A 17,952-nucleotide genomic window follows, 5' to 3' on the forward strand; every position below is an offset into this window, starting at 1 on the left:
TACAAGTTAAGAGGCGTGAGCCCAATTTTCTTTCTGGTGCAAAACGAGTGCAAGGATTAATTTAGGCAACAAACTCCACATTGCCTCTTCACACTCCAGCCAAAAACCAGTGATAGCATAGAGAACTCATTTTCAGGACAGTTTGAAAAGCAAGAACAGAGATAACAGGAAAACAGTCATGAACAAGTAAAGCAATTTTCACTTTTGCCTCCTGAAATTTAAACTTTGAGTTCACTGTCAACTCCCCATGTGATTTGTCCTATAGTTGGGATACTCTTAAGGACCCTATGCATCTCCATTTTTCAACTCCAGAGTGTGATCATTGTCTTCAGTGAACTTTGGAATAACAGAAAAGGGAAAATAATAATAAAGCCTAACCTCTAAGATCACATTTTCTTCTTTACTTTCAAAGTCAGAACATCAAATGGAGGAAAGGAGAGATATGTCCCATTAAGCCTCCATTCCCCTTTATCCTTCTAGAAATTGAAAAATTAGAAATCAGAAGCACAGTGTGGAAGAGAGTGGTGAAGGAATAGGCTGAGATAGAGGAAGAGAGGCAGTTATATTAAGAAGACATAGGAGAAGGAAGAGGCCTGAGGAGGCTAAAAACAGGCATAAAAAGAAAGTTCTGGACAAAATTATAAAGGAGGCCAAGATGGTCTGTGGTTTCTCCATTTCTCTGAACACAGTTCTTATCACACTAAGCAATGGTCAGGTATCCAGCAACCTCCTCTCATCCACCCATCCCACTACCTGGTACAATACCATCCACATCAGAACATGGTACACTTGGTAATCCATCACCAGACTGTATTTTCGTGACCATCTCACTCCTCTTGTTTCTCCCACAGCCTCAAGGATCGTGAGAACACAGCATGAATTCAATGCATACTTACTGGATGAACCATAACTAGGCAATCAGGACAGTAGAAACCACAGGCATTTGGAGGCCAGAGAAGATATCATGGTTCTGCCTTTGGGAAGAAAGGCTCTTTAATTTCCACCAAGGCAATGACCTACTCACCAACCCTACAATAGAGAAAGGCAACTTAAGTTTGATTTTCATAATAGTAGGTATTAATTCTAGTCCAGGACACACACACACACACACACACACACACACACACACACACAGTCCAATTCTCCTGTATCATGGTACATTGTCAGAAACTCTAAAGCCATGTTACTGAGGTTTTGAACATACAGGGACTGCTAGCATTTTAAGCCATCCATCATTTATACCAAAGTGTGGCAAGTGGGATCATATGGTTCCTAGGCCTGTTTCGATCAAGTGTAGAGGAAAAGAACAGCAGGTGCCATCGATCTAGTTGGAGTCATAGAGCAATAGATTAGGACTCAGATAGGAAAAGAAAAATGCTCAGATGCCCTTCAGGCAAGTTATCCATGTGTGATCTTCCAGAAGAGGAAATCTTTCACTGGCTAATACCCAGAGACACATACACATACACACACGGAGACACATACATGCACAGATGTGCAATCTTGCACATGCACATTCACAGGCACATACCCAGAGAATAGAAAAACCTCAGGCACCAAAAGAACTTCTAAGTGAGGACATATTGCCAGTAAAAAGTCAACTGAGACCTGAGATAAGAGCCTGAAGCCCTGAGAGATGAGCCCCAAGTGATCAAGTCCTGACCACTGACCATTTTCAGCTGGTTGAACATATTGGTCAGCAAGTGAAAAGAAAAGTCAGCAGGACCAAGACACCCAGTTCAGATGCAATTTTTAAAAATTCACCCACTCAGTGTCTTCCTTAGTGTAAGTGTGATAGGATGTTGGCCTCTGATCTAGACACAAAGACAGACAAGTAAAGGGGGTTTATAATGGGACCCTTCATACTACACTTGTCAATAAGGGGTTCATATGACAAGCTAGTGTGAGACACTGCCTCCCATAAGTAGAATTTACAACAGCAGGGTGGGAGGGCCCATTCCACCAGTCTGTAACACAGTCACCCATTTTGAGAATATAAAAAAGAAGAGAAAATAGGGAGAGAAGATTGGCGTAAGATATTCTTGGGAGAGGGTTGTGTCCCACAATAAATCCCATTATGAGGGAAATCCCACTTCTCATCTCAGGGCACCATTCTGATTGCATTCTATATGTTCTGGAGTTGTAAAACTTGCTGGGTATATGCAGAGTGAAATGTGAATGCTTCCCCAGAAACCTAAGACACAATAGCCTTGCCCTACCACAACACCTGTCCCTTAGGGGAAGAGTGGGGAACTCTGCCTTCTGTCCATATGTCTACTAAGAGAATCTTCAAGGTTCACTCAGAGAGTTTTGGGATGGTTTGCCTGCCAATGACAAAAAAAAAAAGAACAGGTTCCTGAATTGTGCTTGAGAAAAACAATGTTGCAGCATCTTTGGGGCTGGGGAGATCCAGTAGGGCCAAGGACATCAGATCTCATTTCCCCACCTCTAAGCCCCTCAACTAAATGGTTTGATCCTCCAGCTAAAAAAAAAAAAGAAAGAAAGACAAAACAGACTATATACTGGGTCAGACTTCAGTCCACAAAATAAAGGGACCAGGGAAGGAAGAGTTGACTATTTTGGTGGCAAAGCCAGGAGTGCACTACAGCATGGAATCTACCAGAGACTCCAGCATACATTGCAGCAAGAGAGGTTGTAGGGGCAGGGAGTGTGGCATTTCTTGTGGGCCAAAAGTGGATCATGCAGGAGAACAAACCCACATGACAACTTAAGGTCACTCAGTGATCATACAGAATGAAGAAAAATCAGCCTGGGTCAAGGGAGCCAGAGAAGAGAAAGGCAGCAAAGAACCTCTGAAATTCCTGCACAATTGACCATGAAGTGCTAACCTGAGGGCTCAGCAGATCCAGAGGAAGAATCCAGTAAGAACTGTCCTATCCCTTACACGACCTGTCCTGTTCTACTCACCTCCCCACCAAGAAAAACAGGAAACTGCAGTTGGATCATGCGAGGGAAGGTAAGCATGAGGAAAAGAGCAGAAGCCAGCCAAGAGGCTCCTGTTCACATGAAGGCTTGGCTGGAGAAGGGGCGGTTTAAGCCTGTGTTGGTCTGCTACCGCTGTGTAATGAATCATCACAATCTTAACAGTTTATTATCTCATGGTTCTGTAGGTCCGAAGTCCTACATGGCTCAGCAAGGTTTTCTCTTTAGAGTCTCACAAAGCTGAAATCAGGTTGTTGGCCAGCAAGACTCTTGAGATTCTAGGAAGAAATCCACATCCAAGTTCATTAGGTTGTTGGCAGAATTTCATTCCTTGTGGCTACAGATCTGAGGTCTCCATTTCCTGGCTATTGTCCAGTAAACAGTTTCAGCTTCTTATGGCTCTCATGTCCTTGCATGTGGCCTCATCTATCCTGAAAGTCAACAATAGCACATTGAATGCCTTTAAGGCTTAAGATCTCTCTGCCTTCCCTTGCTAGAAACGTTCCAACTTTTAAAGGTCTTAAGAGATTTGATGGAGATATTTCTTTTTGCCATATGAAGTGACATTGTCCTGACCATGAAATCTCATATTTGCAAATATCACCTGTACTCCAAAAGAAGGGGATTATGTAAGACTGAAGGTCACTATAGGTCATTCATTCATAGAATTCTATCCTACCATAAACACTGAGTCGGGTTGGAAGTTTTGATCGTTCCTCAGGTCTGCTCATTCAAATTACTAAATCACTTTCTGCTGTACCAAGGAATTGTGAAATCGTGTGTTAGTGAAAAATGAGCAGAAAAGTCGGCTTATAGATGTCCTGTGTTACCATTGAATGCCAACGTTGAAAAGAGAAACCTATTTTCCACTTCTTCAAAAAGATCCAGATTCCTGAATTCTTTTGAAAAATCAAAAGATTGGGAAACACCAGGCCTAGACTCTGCACAGCAACAGTGTTCTAAGGCTCCGTATCAACTTCCCTCCCCTGACGCAGGCTTGAGTGCTCCCACACCCTTTGAGTGGATTGTGAAGCCTCACTGGGCCCTGTTGGCACCTGGTGTTTGATCCTGCTCTAAAGCATTACACAAGTGTTGGCTGTTACTACCTGCAAAATGAGGTCATTGGAATGGATGATCTACTTCCACTCTGAGAGGCTGTAATTCCAGTCCATAAGATGGATTTTTTTGGTCACTTTTCCCAAAAAGGTATAAAATAATCATCTCAGACCCAGGGTGGTCTGGGTCCCCTGAGTGCATTACGAAGTCCATAAAATGCCCTGAAAATCAGGCATTTGCACTGGGAGTTGCAGAAAGACTTCAATAAACTGCAAATGTAGTTTTCCACTGGGTAACATTGAGGCACTGCCTTCTTTAAAAGTAAATAGAAAGTGGAGATGAGGAAAGGACAAAGTTACCATCCACATTAAGAGACAGGGGCAGTGCTCCAAGAAAGGAGGGGACTGTAGGGAAAATAAACATTCACAGTAAGAGAGCCAATCCCCAGTGGTTCATCCAGAGAAGGGAGCCAAGAGTTTATAGTACTTTTTGGTTTGTTTTATTTATTTTTCCCCCACAAGATATAAATCAATCTATTTAGATAGGGATGGTCGAGAGAACACATTTTATTGCTGTAGATAATTTCCCAAGGGACAAGGATCATTGTGTTTCATTTTTAACTTTTTTCCCCTTTTGGTTTTGTGAAACCCCACAAGTTTACGAAAACTTGTCCAGATGAGGATGCAGAACTTAGCAAACTATTCCCATCTTGAATTCACATAAAAGTGGAAACACACACCCCTGCTCATGCACACATAGCACTAGGAACCCGGAAAACTAATTGAGTGCCAAGCACTTCTGGTACCCTAAGGATATATATATATTTTGGTAGCCTGAGGCTGCCAGAAACTTTGCCTGCTGAATGAATTATAGAACAGGAAGCAGATGGGCTGTGTATATGAAACAACCACTATCTGGCATGATGTGCTGTGCAATTTGGCTGCAAAGATTAAATTGAGCTATTGAATGTTTAATACACTATGCATAACAAATACAGCCAGAGCCACAAAACAGCATAAATTACAGAATTGGTATTCACACGGCCTTTCCCAGGAATCAATACACTGCCACCGCTCATAAGAGTCTGTTGTTTAATACACATAAAGAAGAGAAGAATTCTTCTATTAAAATGAGTTATCTGGGCTATTTACCAAAGGCAGTGATTTAGCAGTGGTAAAGTCTATGTAGTGCTGTTGAATGCAGATGATAATACTTCTTGTCCTTGTCTGCCTGTTTCATTGCGCCTATCAGTTGCTGGGGCTGTGAGTCCCTTGGGTACATTAGCAGTCAGCCCAGGAAGTGTGTTTAAGTAATGGACATAATGTTCACATTTGCTAGACCAGCCTTCTCCCTAATCATGAATTATTCTTCCCCAAGGCTCAATTGGAACATTACTTTAGAAGCAGAAGATTTAATCCTTTTCAGCTGATTGGAGGGAATGATTACAGTATTATTTTCTTGTACAGGCTGTCTCCAGTGAAGGTGCCTTTTTCTGTCCCCATCTTTAATAGGCAGCAATCTTTATTTCCCTGGAGGGAAATGGCAATGAATTCGAAATGGGATAAATCTTCAGGAATGCAAGGTGCTGAAGCTGTAGATCACTGCTGGTTAGTTAATTAGTTTAGCCCTGGCTTGTTTCATCTCCAAGATATAATACCTTGTAACAAGGGGAAACAGTGGGTAGGTGGGTGAGTGGGGAGGTGGGTGGAGTGGGATAGTGGGAGAACCAGCTGTAGGCGGATGAATAACCAGATGCCTTAAAGCAACAATGCCCCGCAGATTCTCACTTGCTACAATCAGTAAAATAAGCAGTACTCGCTTAACTCCAACTGTTCTGACTTCTAAGGACAATTCAAGTTATAGAAAGGGATTGCGTCTTCATCTTGTAGAAGGGGTTAAAGCGACGTAAAGCAGAGCCAGTGGAAGAAAGACCAAAGGAGAATGGAGTTACTGCCCTAAACAGATATCTGTATACTGGGTTCTAGCCCCAGAGTAAGACCTGGGAGAAAAAAGACTCTTTGAACATTCCTGGCGAGTGCTCTTTAAACACCACCACACAGAAAAGCAATAAATAACAATTGACTCCATTGTTTTTTGCTTTTAGGTTTTTTGTTGTTGTTGTTGTTGTTGTTGTTTTCATGATTAATGTTTCCAGAAAGAGGGTGGAAATATAGTTTAGAAATTAATTTCCTTGGTTTGGGAGATCTAACCTCAGACATGCTGTCTTCCTCCCATACCTACAAGCCTTCTGATGGAAAGGTCACAATGGGGTAATTCTTGATTCCCCTGAATTCAGTTTTATGGGGAGCCCCTATCAAATCCCCTCCATCCACCACTTTTTTCTGTTTTCCTTTTATTTAAATAGCAAAGAAAGAAATGGATCAAACCTAAAGAGATCAACTGAATTATAACAAAGTCCTTGACGCTAACACATCTTGCATCTGATTTAAAGCCGGAAGCTCCCACGTCTAGCTGCCTGTGATCTATTTAGAATAAAACAAGGTCATGCTGCCTTGGCCCTGATTATAAATATGTTACGTTTAAGTGATGAATACTGCATTCACAAGGAGCAGGAGATCAAGAGTGCCTGAGGCTAGTGCTTTTCAATCTCTCCTCAGCGCCAAGTCAGAGATTTAAAATAAACATGCTCCAAAATGAATGCTACAGGAACCACATACGTACGGAGGTGCAGGGATGATTTTGTTTCTCAAGCAGAACATAATGTGAAAGGAGAAGAGAGCTGTGCTGAGCTCTGAGAGGAGAAGGAAGTCTTATCTCCCCCAGGAGGTTGTTCTTACCTAGGGGTGCCTTTGTCCCTCTCAGTCTATGACTCTAGGTAACCAAGACAGGTGGAAAGGTTCAATTTCTTTAAATTGAAGGGGGAAAAGATAGCATGATGAGCCCATTTTCTGCAGGCATATTGAATTCTGGTATTTTCTTTGAAGGGAACACCATTTCCACGCAACCTCCAGAGCCTGCTAGAATGGTAGAAACTCCAAAAAGTCATTTGGGGCAGAACACTTTTTTCAAAGAAGGCAAGAAGCTATTTGAAGAACACATGGGGAAACACCCATCGGGACTGAGCACCTAGTCTGTCTAAATGAGACAAGCTGTCTTCCTGTTGCCTTTTTGAATGCATCTCTAGCTTCTGCTCCCAGAAGCCCCAAACTCCTCCAAAATTAAGGAGGCCCCAAGCATTGAGAAAGAACCCCCAGCAATTCCTCTCCATCTCAATTAATCAAATATTTATCAAGTACCTATTTTCTTTTTTTCTCAACAATTGAGTTCCAACCAGAATTATCCTTCCGGTCTCAGATCACTTTAATATACTCTCTCTCTCTCTCTCTCTCTCTCTCTCTCTCTCTCTCTCTCTCTCACATACACACACAAACACACACACACACACACACACACACACACAAACACACACACACACGCACATGTTCTTTTTACTTCTCATTTCACCTCCATCAACTTCTGGCTCAGAAAATAAGTATTTTCTCCCAAGCCAACATGCACACATAGTATCATATGTTTCCCTTCTGCTATAGCAGGAAATAGGAGCCATTATCATACACTACATAATAATGGAAGGAGCTGGTGCTGACAGCTTTTGGCTTTTCTTTCTCTCCCGCTTTTCCCTGAAGATAACAAAGTTCAGAGAAATGAAGATGGAAGAAAATGTGGGTGTCAGCGTGTTGAAGGGAAAAGAACAAGGAGCGAAGGGGTCCTAGTCCCAGTTGCAGCCGGGATCACTCCTCTACCTCTGGTTGTGTCACTCAAACTCCTCAGGGCCTTGATTTTCTTAATTTGAAAAATTAGGGGTTAGATTTAGGTCCCTGCCAGTTCTATATCTCTGTAGCCCTGGTTGCCCCCAAAACATTAATTGGATTTTACATCATTTGGTTTCATTTCCGGACATTTATAATTCTCTGAGTAACGGGTTACATTCACAGTCCAATTACTTTCCCAAGCTCATCGAAATTTAATTTGCTGCATGCGGTGATACACAACCCAAGTCTGACGAGGAAGTCAGCAAAGCCACACCAGTGATTTACATGAGGCTCCCTGCCTGCAAAATTTACCATCAGGGGACATCTAATGATTTTTTTTTTCATATAAACATATAGCTTTCACATCTACTGGAGTTGGAGCAGATGAGCTTCCAGAGACAGAATGTACTAGACAACACGCTTCTTTTCACATAATGAGCCCAGGAAATTCTGCAGTGAAATGAAGGTCTTGGTGTTATTATGATGCTTCATAAATGAGAACACTATCTCTTCCAGGACGTCACAGTGCTATTTGTATGTTAAAAACACCTGACCCTGGGAGGCTGCATCTATTTCTACTGCAACTTTCAAAACACTGTGCCCTCCACATTTACATTTAAATGTTGATACCCTGTGCTCTTTACTTTCAATCTACTGCTAGGCTTTGGTGAGGAGGGCATTTCAACATAAAATTAGCGTGATTTTATGTGGCAGGAAACATGATTAAAACTTGGAAGTCACCATTGTTCTGTTACTGGATCCAAAGCGTTCTCTTCTTCCGCTCTCTATTGCCAGCATACAATGTGATAGCCACAGGCAGTGATGACTGAGTACTTGAAATGAAGGTAGTCCAAACTGCAGTGTGCCCTAAGGGTAAGCACACAAAGGCTGCATGGCCCCCGTTATGGTTCCATTGGGCAGCATGGCTCTCAATGTCTAATAATTTTTATAATGCTTTATACATTGAGTACAATGTGCTTTTCAGTCTGCAAAACATTATTGAGGGTCTCCAATGTGCCATACTGTATGCTTGATGGAAGGAACAAGAAAATGAACATGGTTCTTACTTTTAAGTGTCTTGCATTTAGAGTAGTATTATGATTTTTATATGAGGTGCCCCCGAGAAGCTCGTGTGTTAATCAATGTGAAAATATTCAAAGGTGAAATGATGAGATTATGAGAGCCCTTAACTCATCAATGGATTAATCCATTGCTGGACTAATAATATGAATGGACTAACTTGGTGGTAAATGTAGGTAGGTGTGGCATGCCCTTGGACTTCATCTATCTCTGTTTTGTTTTGTTTTGTTTTCTCTCTCGCGCTCCTTCTTCTCTTTCCTCCATCATTCCCTTCCCTCATGATGTTCTGTCTCACCTCAGGGCCAGATCAAAGAAGCCAGTACACCATGGACTGAACCTCTGAAACCATGACCCCAAATGAACTTTTCCTCCTCTAAGTGGTTCTTGTCAGGTATTTTGATCACAGTGACAAGTAAACAGACATGTGAAAAAAAAATTATCTGGAATGAAATCTACAAGGCACTCACTACTCCCAATAAGAACCCTTATCTCAGGAGGTCTATCAAAACTGCACATTCCATCTCTTTTGCAGGTCTAAGCATTGTGATTATAACTAGGCCAGGGTCTATATACTGGGGTAGATCTAGATTTTATGGATCCTGAGGCTTGTGGGAAACCTTCGTTAGTAAAAAGAACAAAAAGTGACAATGACAAAATTAGATAAGTATTATAATTGAGGTGAGAACCACCAACACTGAAAAAATGTGGAAATGATCAATCCCTTGTTTGAGTCAGGAATGTCACCAGACGATCCTTCCCCAGGTCATGTGGGATGAGTAGGAACCTGGTTAGGAGACTGGGACAGCTTTCCCTGAGAGGAAACAGCATACAACTACACAGGTGTTTTCAACCGGGGTGTAGAAAGAGTCAATAATGATAAGAAGTAAAGCTGGACAAAATGGACCAGGGATGGATGAGTGGCGGTTTGCATACCAGGCCATGGTATAATGATTTCATCTTGAAGTGTAGCAACTAGGAGCCAACATCGTGATCTGATTTAAGATTTAAAAAGATCCCTGAAAATCATGGAGTGGCTAGGCTGAGCTCACTTTGAGTTCAGTGTGTGTCCCTACCAAACAGGCCCCTCCATGAAAGGTGGCATCTCTGATTTGAGTGATAGGACTAGTGTCCCTGCCGTACAGTACAACTCCCTAGTCCCTTGAGCCTAGATTGTAGGCTCTTTGCCCTAAAACTTGCAAGAAGTACTCTGGGATTGGCTAAGTCAATGTCCCTCACACTCACTCCAGAACTCAGTCTCTGCCCTCGCTCACCCAGCAGAAGCTGCTGCTTCTGAATGAGTTACTATTTTGCCCATCCTGAGACCCAGCAAGGGGTCTTATCATTATTCCAAGGAAACCTGAGAGTTTTCAGATATAGCAAAGACTTTGACATCTGCTATAGTTTGAATGTATCTCCCAAAAGTTTATGTGTTAGAAACATACTCCCCATACTCTTATTTGGAAGCAGAACCTTTGAGGGGCAAGTAGGATTAGATAAGTTCATAAAGACTAGGCCCCCAATGATGGCATTAATGGCTTTATATGAAGAGAGAACTGAGCTGGAACATTTGCTCTTTCACCATATGATGTTCTCTACCACGTTTTGATACAGCAAGAGGGCCCTCACTAGATGCTACCATCGTGCTTTTGAACTTCTGAGCCTCCAGAACTGTGAGCTAAATAAAATCTATTTTTTTTATGAATCACTCCATCTCAGGTATTAAGTCATAACAACAGAAAATGGGATAAGACAACATCTGAAACATATTGTTGTCACAGGGTTTTCTAAGCAGAAGGAATTACAACATGCTCCTTGGTACTACAAACTAACACCCAATAGTGCCCCACAGTAAACTTGACCTGACACATAGGGACAGGACTTCTCAGACACCCCTACTTAGCTAGTCTCAAAACTCAAATCTGACACCTGAGTGACTTGGTCAGGGAGTTCTGTGTCCCATCCTCACAGATACAACAAAATTACCACTTCCTCTTATGCCCTAACATGGATGGGGGCTATCCCAAGAGTCTCTCTTCTTTGTACATTCTGGGTAACTTCATCTCAGTATCTAGTAGGCCTTCTCCATCTCTGAAGTCTTAAGTCAGGTGACATCAATTTACCCCTAACTTGAAAAACCATAACTTTGAATTTAAGTTTTCTACCTGCCAGAAACTGCTCTAAATGCTTGTGTGTATTGACCCAGTAGACACTTAAGAGACTGGAGTTAGATACTATTACTCCCTTATTGTAGATGATGGGAATCCCCAGATAGCCAAAGCCAGTGCGAAGTGTAGGAGTGTGAAATCCCTGATTGGTGAGCTCCGGACAGGAAGTACAAGGTGGAAAGTCAGAAGAGAAGTGAAATTCATACCCGTGACCTTGCTTATTCTTTACATTTGACTATTTATGGTAGAAAGTTGTCACTATGGTGGGTCTAACCTGGTTTTCATTATTTGTATCATGTGACTGTACTGCCACTTCAATGGGGGGTGAAAATTTGTTCCCTAGAGAGCACCCCATCCAGTAAAGAAAGAGAGGAAAAAGAGAGGGAGATATTTTTCTGAGCAAAACCAGTGTAACCCATCTTTCTTCCTTGGAACTGTTTTGTCTAATTTTCCATGCTCTCTGATCCCTAGGTCCTACTCGTGTTTTTCACGTTTTTTTTTTTTTTTTATTGTAAACAAATGGGATACATGTTGTTTCTCTGTCTGTACATGGAGTAAAGGCATACCATTTGTGTAATCATAAATTTACATAGGGTAATGTTGTTTGATTCATTCTGTTATTTTTTCCCTTGCCCCCACCCCTCCCACCCCTCTTTTCCCTCTATACAGTCCTTCCTTCCTCCATTCTGGCCCCCTCCCTAACCCTAACTCTAACCCTAACACTAACCCCACCCAACCCCCATTGTGTGTCATCTTCATGTTGTTTTAGACTTGAAGTTGAACTCTTTCCGTGGTAATAACCTCAGAGGATAACCCCACAAGGTATTATGGACAAGAGCCAGTTCAGAAGAGCTCAGAGTCTACCATGTTGGACTGAGGTTCCAGTCCTGGCTCTTTGGCCAGCCTCTCAGTGACTGGGATAAGTCCCTGACCTTCTCTGGGCCTCAGTTTCTTTCTCTGTAAAAACACGTGTCATAAGAAGTTAGCATTTCAGGCTTCATGTGATATGTTTCTTATTGGTTTTTTTTCATACCATGTTATTTTCAAAATAAATGCCATATGATTCTGCTACTTTTATTCTTATTAATTTATTATCAGTCAGTTACAATTGCCAGAGGTTTATCTTCTTCTCACACATAAATCTAGAGGTTAGCTCCTGAAATTTTAGAACTCTGACAATTCTGAAAGAAAAACTCTTGATCAGTTCAGATTTCTGTAAAAGAATACATAAATTGGGTAGCTTTAACTGTGGTGTATATATATATATATATATATATATATATATACACAATGGAATATTACTCAGCCACTAAGAATAATAAAATTATGGCATTTGCAGGCAAATGGATGAAGTTGGAGAATATCATGCTAAGTGAGATAAGCCAATCTCAAAAAAAAAACAAAGAACGAATGATAAGCGGGTGACACATAATGGGGGGTGGGAAGGGGGCAAGAATGGAGGAAGGAGGGACTGTATAGAGGGAAAAGAGGGGTTGGAGAGGTGGAGGGAAGGAAAAATAACAGAATGAATCAAACATCATTACCCTATGTAAATGTATGATTACACAAATGGTATGCCTCTACTTCATGTACAAACAGAGAAACAAGATGTATCCCATTTGTTTACAATAAAAATAAATTTTTAAAAAATTGGGTAGCTTTAAAAAGCAAATATTTATCACAGTCAGGGAAATATAAGGTCAAGCTCTCTATAGATTCAGTGTCTGGAGATGGTCCTCTTCCTGATTTGCATCATGTTCTCGCTGTATCCTCAAGTATCAGAGAGAGAGAAAGGGACAGAGAGAGAGAGAGAGAGCTTCATCCTGCCTCCTCTTAAAGGGCACTAATCCCATAATAAGGGCTTCATCCTCATGACCTAATTATCTCCCCAAAGGCCCCACCATTAATACCATCACCTCAGGAGTGAGGATTTCAGTTATATGTATTTGAGGAAGACACAAATATGTATTAAATTGCACATACCATCAAGGATCAAATCTAAAAGTAAATATACAGCCTTATTTCTTTGAAATCAAAAGCAACACACGCATGTCATATGAGAACTAGAAATCTGTACTGTCACTCACACTTGAACTGTAAAGTCCATGGTTATAGGTCAAATAAATTTTGCTTTGCTTTAGCCTGGCAAGGTAAGCTTTCTTTGGTTCTCCATGGAAATCATACTCCTTTTAGATCAGCCATAAATCTTGCTTCAGAAAATGCCAACAAAATCAGAGAAGGTGAGGTTAAAAATAACAATTTCCATACTAGAGAAGCGTGAACACACACCAAACAAAACAATGACAATAAAACCCAGATGCGCCTGAGGATATGTGCAGATTGGAGGAGTGTGTGCAGAGAACAGGCATCACTCAGGAGAGCTGAGGTGGACAGCTGCCAAGAGGCCACAGAGAGCAGCGGCCCAACCCAGCAATGGTTCTTCAGTTTAAAGGCTCAGAAATTGGATTCTGTGAATATCCTAGGCTGAGATTAGTTTCTCAGAAACAAAAGAACATAATTTCAATTCATAAGAGACTAATGTAACAGCCGGAGTGTTGCTCAGTATATTCTTCCCTGTGGTGAAATTGACATGAGAAGCCAAATTCTGAACAGGAGGTTGCTTGAAGGGCCTGAAGTTGACAAGGAAAGCCAAATTCTAATCAGGAGGTTGCTTGGAGGGCCTGAAGCTGCTGGGGGAGAAGGTTACACAATTCACATGTGTTTTGCCATCAGAAGGCAGCCAATGCATCTAGGAGTCCCTGGAGCCTCTCTCTCAGGTAGCATGGGATTGGCAAGGACAGAGTTTCCTCCCAGTTTGGTGCAGTTTCTCAACAGCAGCTCAAGGCTTATTAACATTGCCAGACTGTTTCATTCACTTCTATGTTGTTAGAATTCAGAGATGGACAGACTGGGGGAAAGCAACTCCCTCACTGGCAACATTCAGAGCCAAGCCACGTAACACCGTAACTCACCCTCTTAAGTAGGGGAATCCTTGCCCTTAGATTTGAATCAATTATGTCTTATTTATAATTTGGTTTTCCATAATATGATTCTTTTTAAAAAAATCACTGGAACTCCCCCTCCCCTGCCTAAGTAATTTGCTAGCCACCAACCACTTCTCCCAAACAAACAAAAATTAAAGAATGTGCACATCAAACAGCAGTTCAGACACCTTCAAAAATTCTACTAATATTTTTAAAAGAATTAAAGATTTAGACCACTGCAGAATAAACCTTATTTATGCTCTTTTCATTGAAAATTATACACAGTATCTAGGTATATAAAAGACCCAAAGCGAAAAACACTATAGAATTAGGCAAAACACTGATTATTATCCTATTTCGTACATCGATTTTTCTCTCCGTATCGAAATATCAAGATATATCAAGCATTAGAAAGCAGGTATATTTGAGAGTATTATATAAAATGCAGGAGAATGAAATAGAGAAAGGGTAGGGGATAGAATCAATTAGAGACACTAGGACACAAATTCCAGTCCCCACTTACAAGCTGCTACATCTGTAAAATGGGGTTGATGGCATCTAAAGGGTAAGGTGGTTTTGAGAACTGAAATGAGCTACTGGGTTGAAAATAAACCATATCTATCATTACTGTCACTTTAGAGAAACTTCATTTTCTTAGCAGTTCCTTTTCCTCCCCAAAGCCACCCCACATCTCAAATTTAACAAGCCACATTGAGTTGCAAGCAGAATTTGAAAAACACTACCCATAACTAGAAAAACTAAAAACTACCAGAAAAAGAATCCAGGTTGTTACTCTTTTATAGGTAATTTTGCTGATGACAGATTTCTCATAACAAAAAGTAAATGCTAGATATCAAATTATATATATATAGATATATATATATGTATTTTAAAGTCCTAAGGGAAAACAAGCTGGGAATCTATTCTCGCCCAAAGGGTTGATCAAAAAAAAAGAGTGCAAAATAAAGAAAAATGTAAATATATGAAGACCGAGAGTTTACTATTCAGTTTATTATTTATAGATTTTATCATTCATTTATTTTTTCTGCTGAAACACTTATATTTACTTCAGTAAGAAGCCACCTTAAATTGAAAGGAAAAATCAGATGGAACGCAACAAAATATCCTCCTGTCCCTCACCATGTGTCTATAGATAGCTGAAAGAAGTGTATGCTTTCTTAATGTTTCCTGATAGACACTAGTTTCTTTGCTTGTAAATAGGGTGGGTTAAATTGATCAGGTGAGCTAGTGTCTTAGTGAGAGAAGTGGGATCAAATCAGTCTCTGCCTTGACCTGAACACCAAAGTCAACACTGAACCATCAATCTGAAAACTGAAAGTTATCATACAGTCTAGAGGTTGATTTGGCTCCAATTCCTAATTCTGCTTCTTTTCTTTCTATGGTTGTGCTTTTTAATGTGTTTTTAATAAACTCTACTTTTAATCAAAATTGTTATCACCCCATACAGACGAGAACCTTGGTGTGGCTTTAACTCCAGCCAGCCTCCTCCCCTCACTGTGTCTTTAAAGGGGGTTAGGCAGCAAGCAGTCAACATCAGTTTGCACTTACCCACATTTTTCCTCTTTAATTTGCATGTCATTTTTCCTTTCAATTTAAGATGGCTTCTTACTGAAGTAAATGTAAGTGTTTCAGCAGAAAAAATAAATGAATGATAAAATCTATAAATAATAAACTGAATAGTAAACCCTCAGTCTTCATATATTTACATTTTTCTTTATTTTGCACTCTTTTTTGATCAACCCCTTGGCTGAGAATAGATTCCCAGCTTGTTTTCCCATGGACTTAAAAAAAAAAAAAAAAAAATATATATATATATATATATATATATATATATAATTTGATATCTAGCATTTACTTTTTGTTGTGAGAAATCTGTCATCAGCAAAATTACCTATAAAAGAGTAACAACCTGGATTCTTTTTTCTGGTAGTTCTTAGGTTTTCTAGTTATGGGTAGTGTTTTTCAAATTCTGCTTGCAACTCAATGTTGCTTGTTAAATTTGAGGACCCAGGTGTCTGTCTTCAATTTGGAAAAAAAAATTCTCAGTCATAATCCACTCTTCTATTCTTCTTTAGAATTCTTAGATAAATTTTGGAGCTTTTAATTCTCTCCTCTATGCCTTCTAATTTCTCTTCCATTTTTCTCTTTATCACTGCATTTTGGGTGATTTTATTCGATTTTATAACTCCCCAAAAATATTTTTCTTAGGGACAGTCTAATTATTGATCAACTTATCTTGTGAATTTAACTGTATTCTGATTGCATTTTATACCAAAACAAAACAAAAACCATTAGTTATAACCTAATTCCATGAATGCATCACAGAGAAGAAAATGCAGATTCTTATGCAAATGTTCTTTTTGCAGTAGATGCTTCTGGAGATGCTCTTGATTCATGTACTGCATAAATAGATTCTTACCACTTCAGCCCCATCATGGTGACATATTGGACACCCAGGGTAAAGTGAAGACAGGAAACATTTCTAAGGGACATACAGACATGTATTTTTCCAGTTAATTATCTATCCTGTTTTAAAGCATGCTTATTTTTGAAGTGTCAAAATGTACTAATCCATATTGCAATTGTTTGGAAAACTTCATGAGCAAGTATATTTCAGCAAGGAAAGACATTTGATGCCAACCAAATTCTCTTTTTTTCTGTCACTATAAATGGCTTTCCTGTTTTCAACAGTTTTTCAAAATCAAAGTCATATCTAAGCTGACAACTTCTTTGGCAAGTTTCAGCTAGATGTAATTTGAAACAGTCAAGGAAGCAAAGCCTAAACAATAAGGTTTTTAACAGTAATGGTGACAGATCCTTAACTACTGTCACGCTGTGTCTGACACCAGAAGACTTGAGAGGAAATTCATTAAATAAATACATGCAGTTAAAGGAATACACCTGCATTTAGAGCTTGTCCTGTGTCGTGAAATTATGTAAGACCTGAAAATGCAGTGATATTAAGCACTGGGCAAAAACATACCTGAAAAATCCCCCAACCCAAGGAATTTCTCTTTAACCTTCAGAATATTCTTTGTCTATATTTGGTATCCAAAGATCATTAAAAAGTCACAAGGAATGAAAAAAAGAGAAAAAGAAAAAGAAATCAAGTCTCTCCCTATTTAGCTTCTGATTAGTTCTATGCAAACCAAGGGTGTTTACTTTCTAAGAAGAAGTTCTAATGACTTTTGAATCATTACTACTTACACACATACACAAACACACACAAGATTCTCTTTGCTCAGATGAAAATGTGTTCATTTTTTTACTATTCATATTTTAGAGAAACTTCTAGATCTCCTGATTCCCTGTTTTTCACTTTATTTCAGAAAAATAATAGCATTTTTAAAGATCAGTATAAAGTCTAATTGCACTTCAGAACACAATGATATGGTATTTAAAATTCAGGGAATTCCTTTTCACAGATGCCATGCTTTATGTCAATTACTCTGACTTTTTTAGCATATTCATTTCTATGTCTTTAATTATAATAAAGGGTATGTGGACAGAATTCTAGCACTTAATGATTATATTATCATTACCCATTTAAATCACCTACATCACTCAAAGGACTTAACAGAAACAAAAGTATACAGAAGATATTATGGAGGCAAAACTGAATAGACACTCATAGGAAACAAAAGATAAATGATTTGATTTTATTATTTATAGGGCTGGAGATGTAGCTCAGTGGTAGAGCACTTGCCTAGCATGCACAAAGCCTTGAGTTTAATCCCTAGCACTACCAAAAAAATTTTTTTGTTTATAAACCATCGTTTTGACCAAGATTCTTATTCCTCTAAATTGACATCTAACCCCAAAAGAAGTACCCATAAAAGTTCTTCTTTATGAACACTAGAAACTTGAAGATTTCCCTGAGAAAAATAAAACAAATTACAAAAAAGGTCAAAATGAGTTTATACTTGCAGT

The sequence above is a fragment of the Sciurus carolinensis genome, chromosome 14, assembly GCF_902686445.1.
Source record: "Sciurus carolinensis chromosome 14, mSciCar1.2, whole genome shotgun sequence".
NCBI lineage: Eukaryota > Metazoa > Chordata > Mammalia > Rodentia > Sciuridae > Sciurus > Sciurus carolinensis.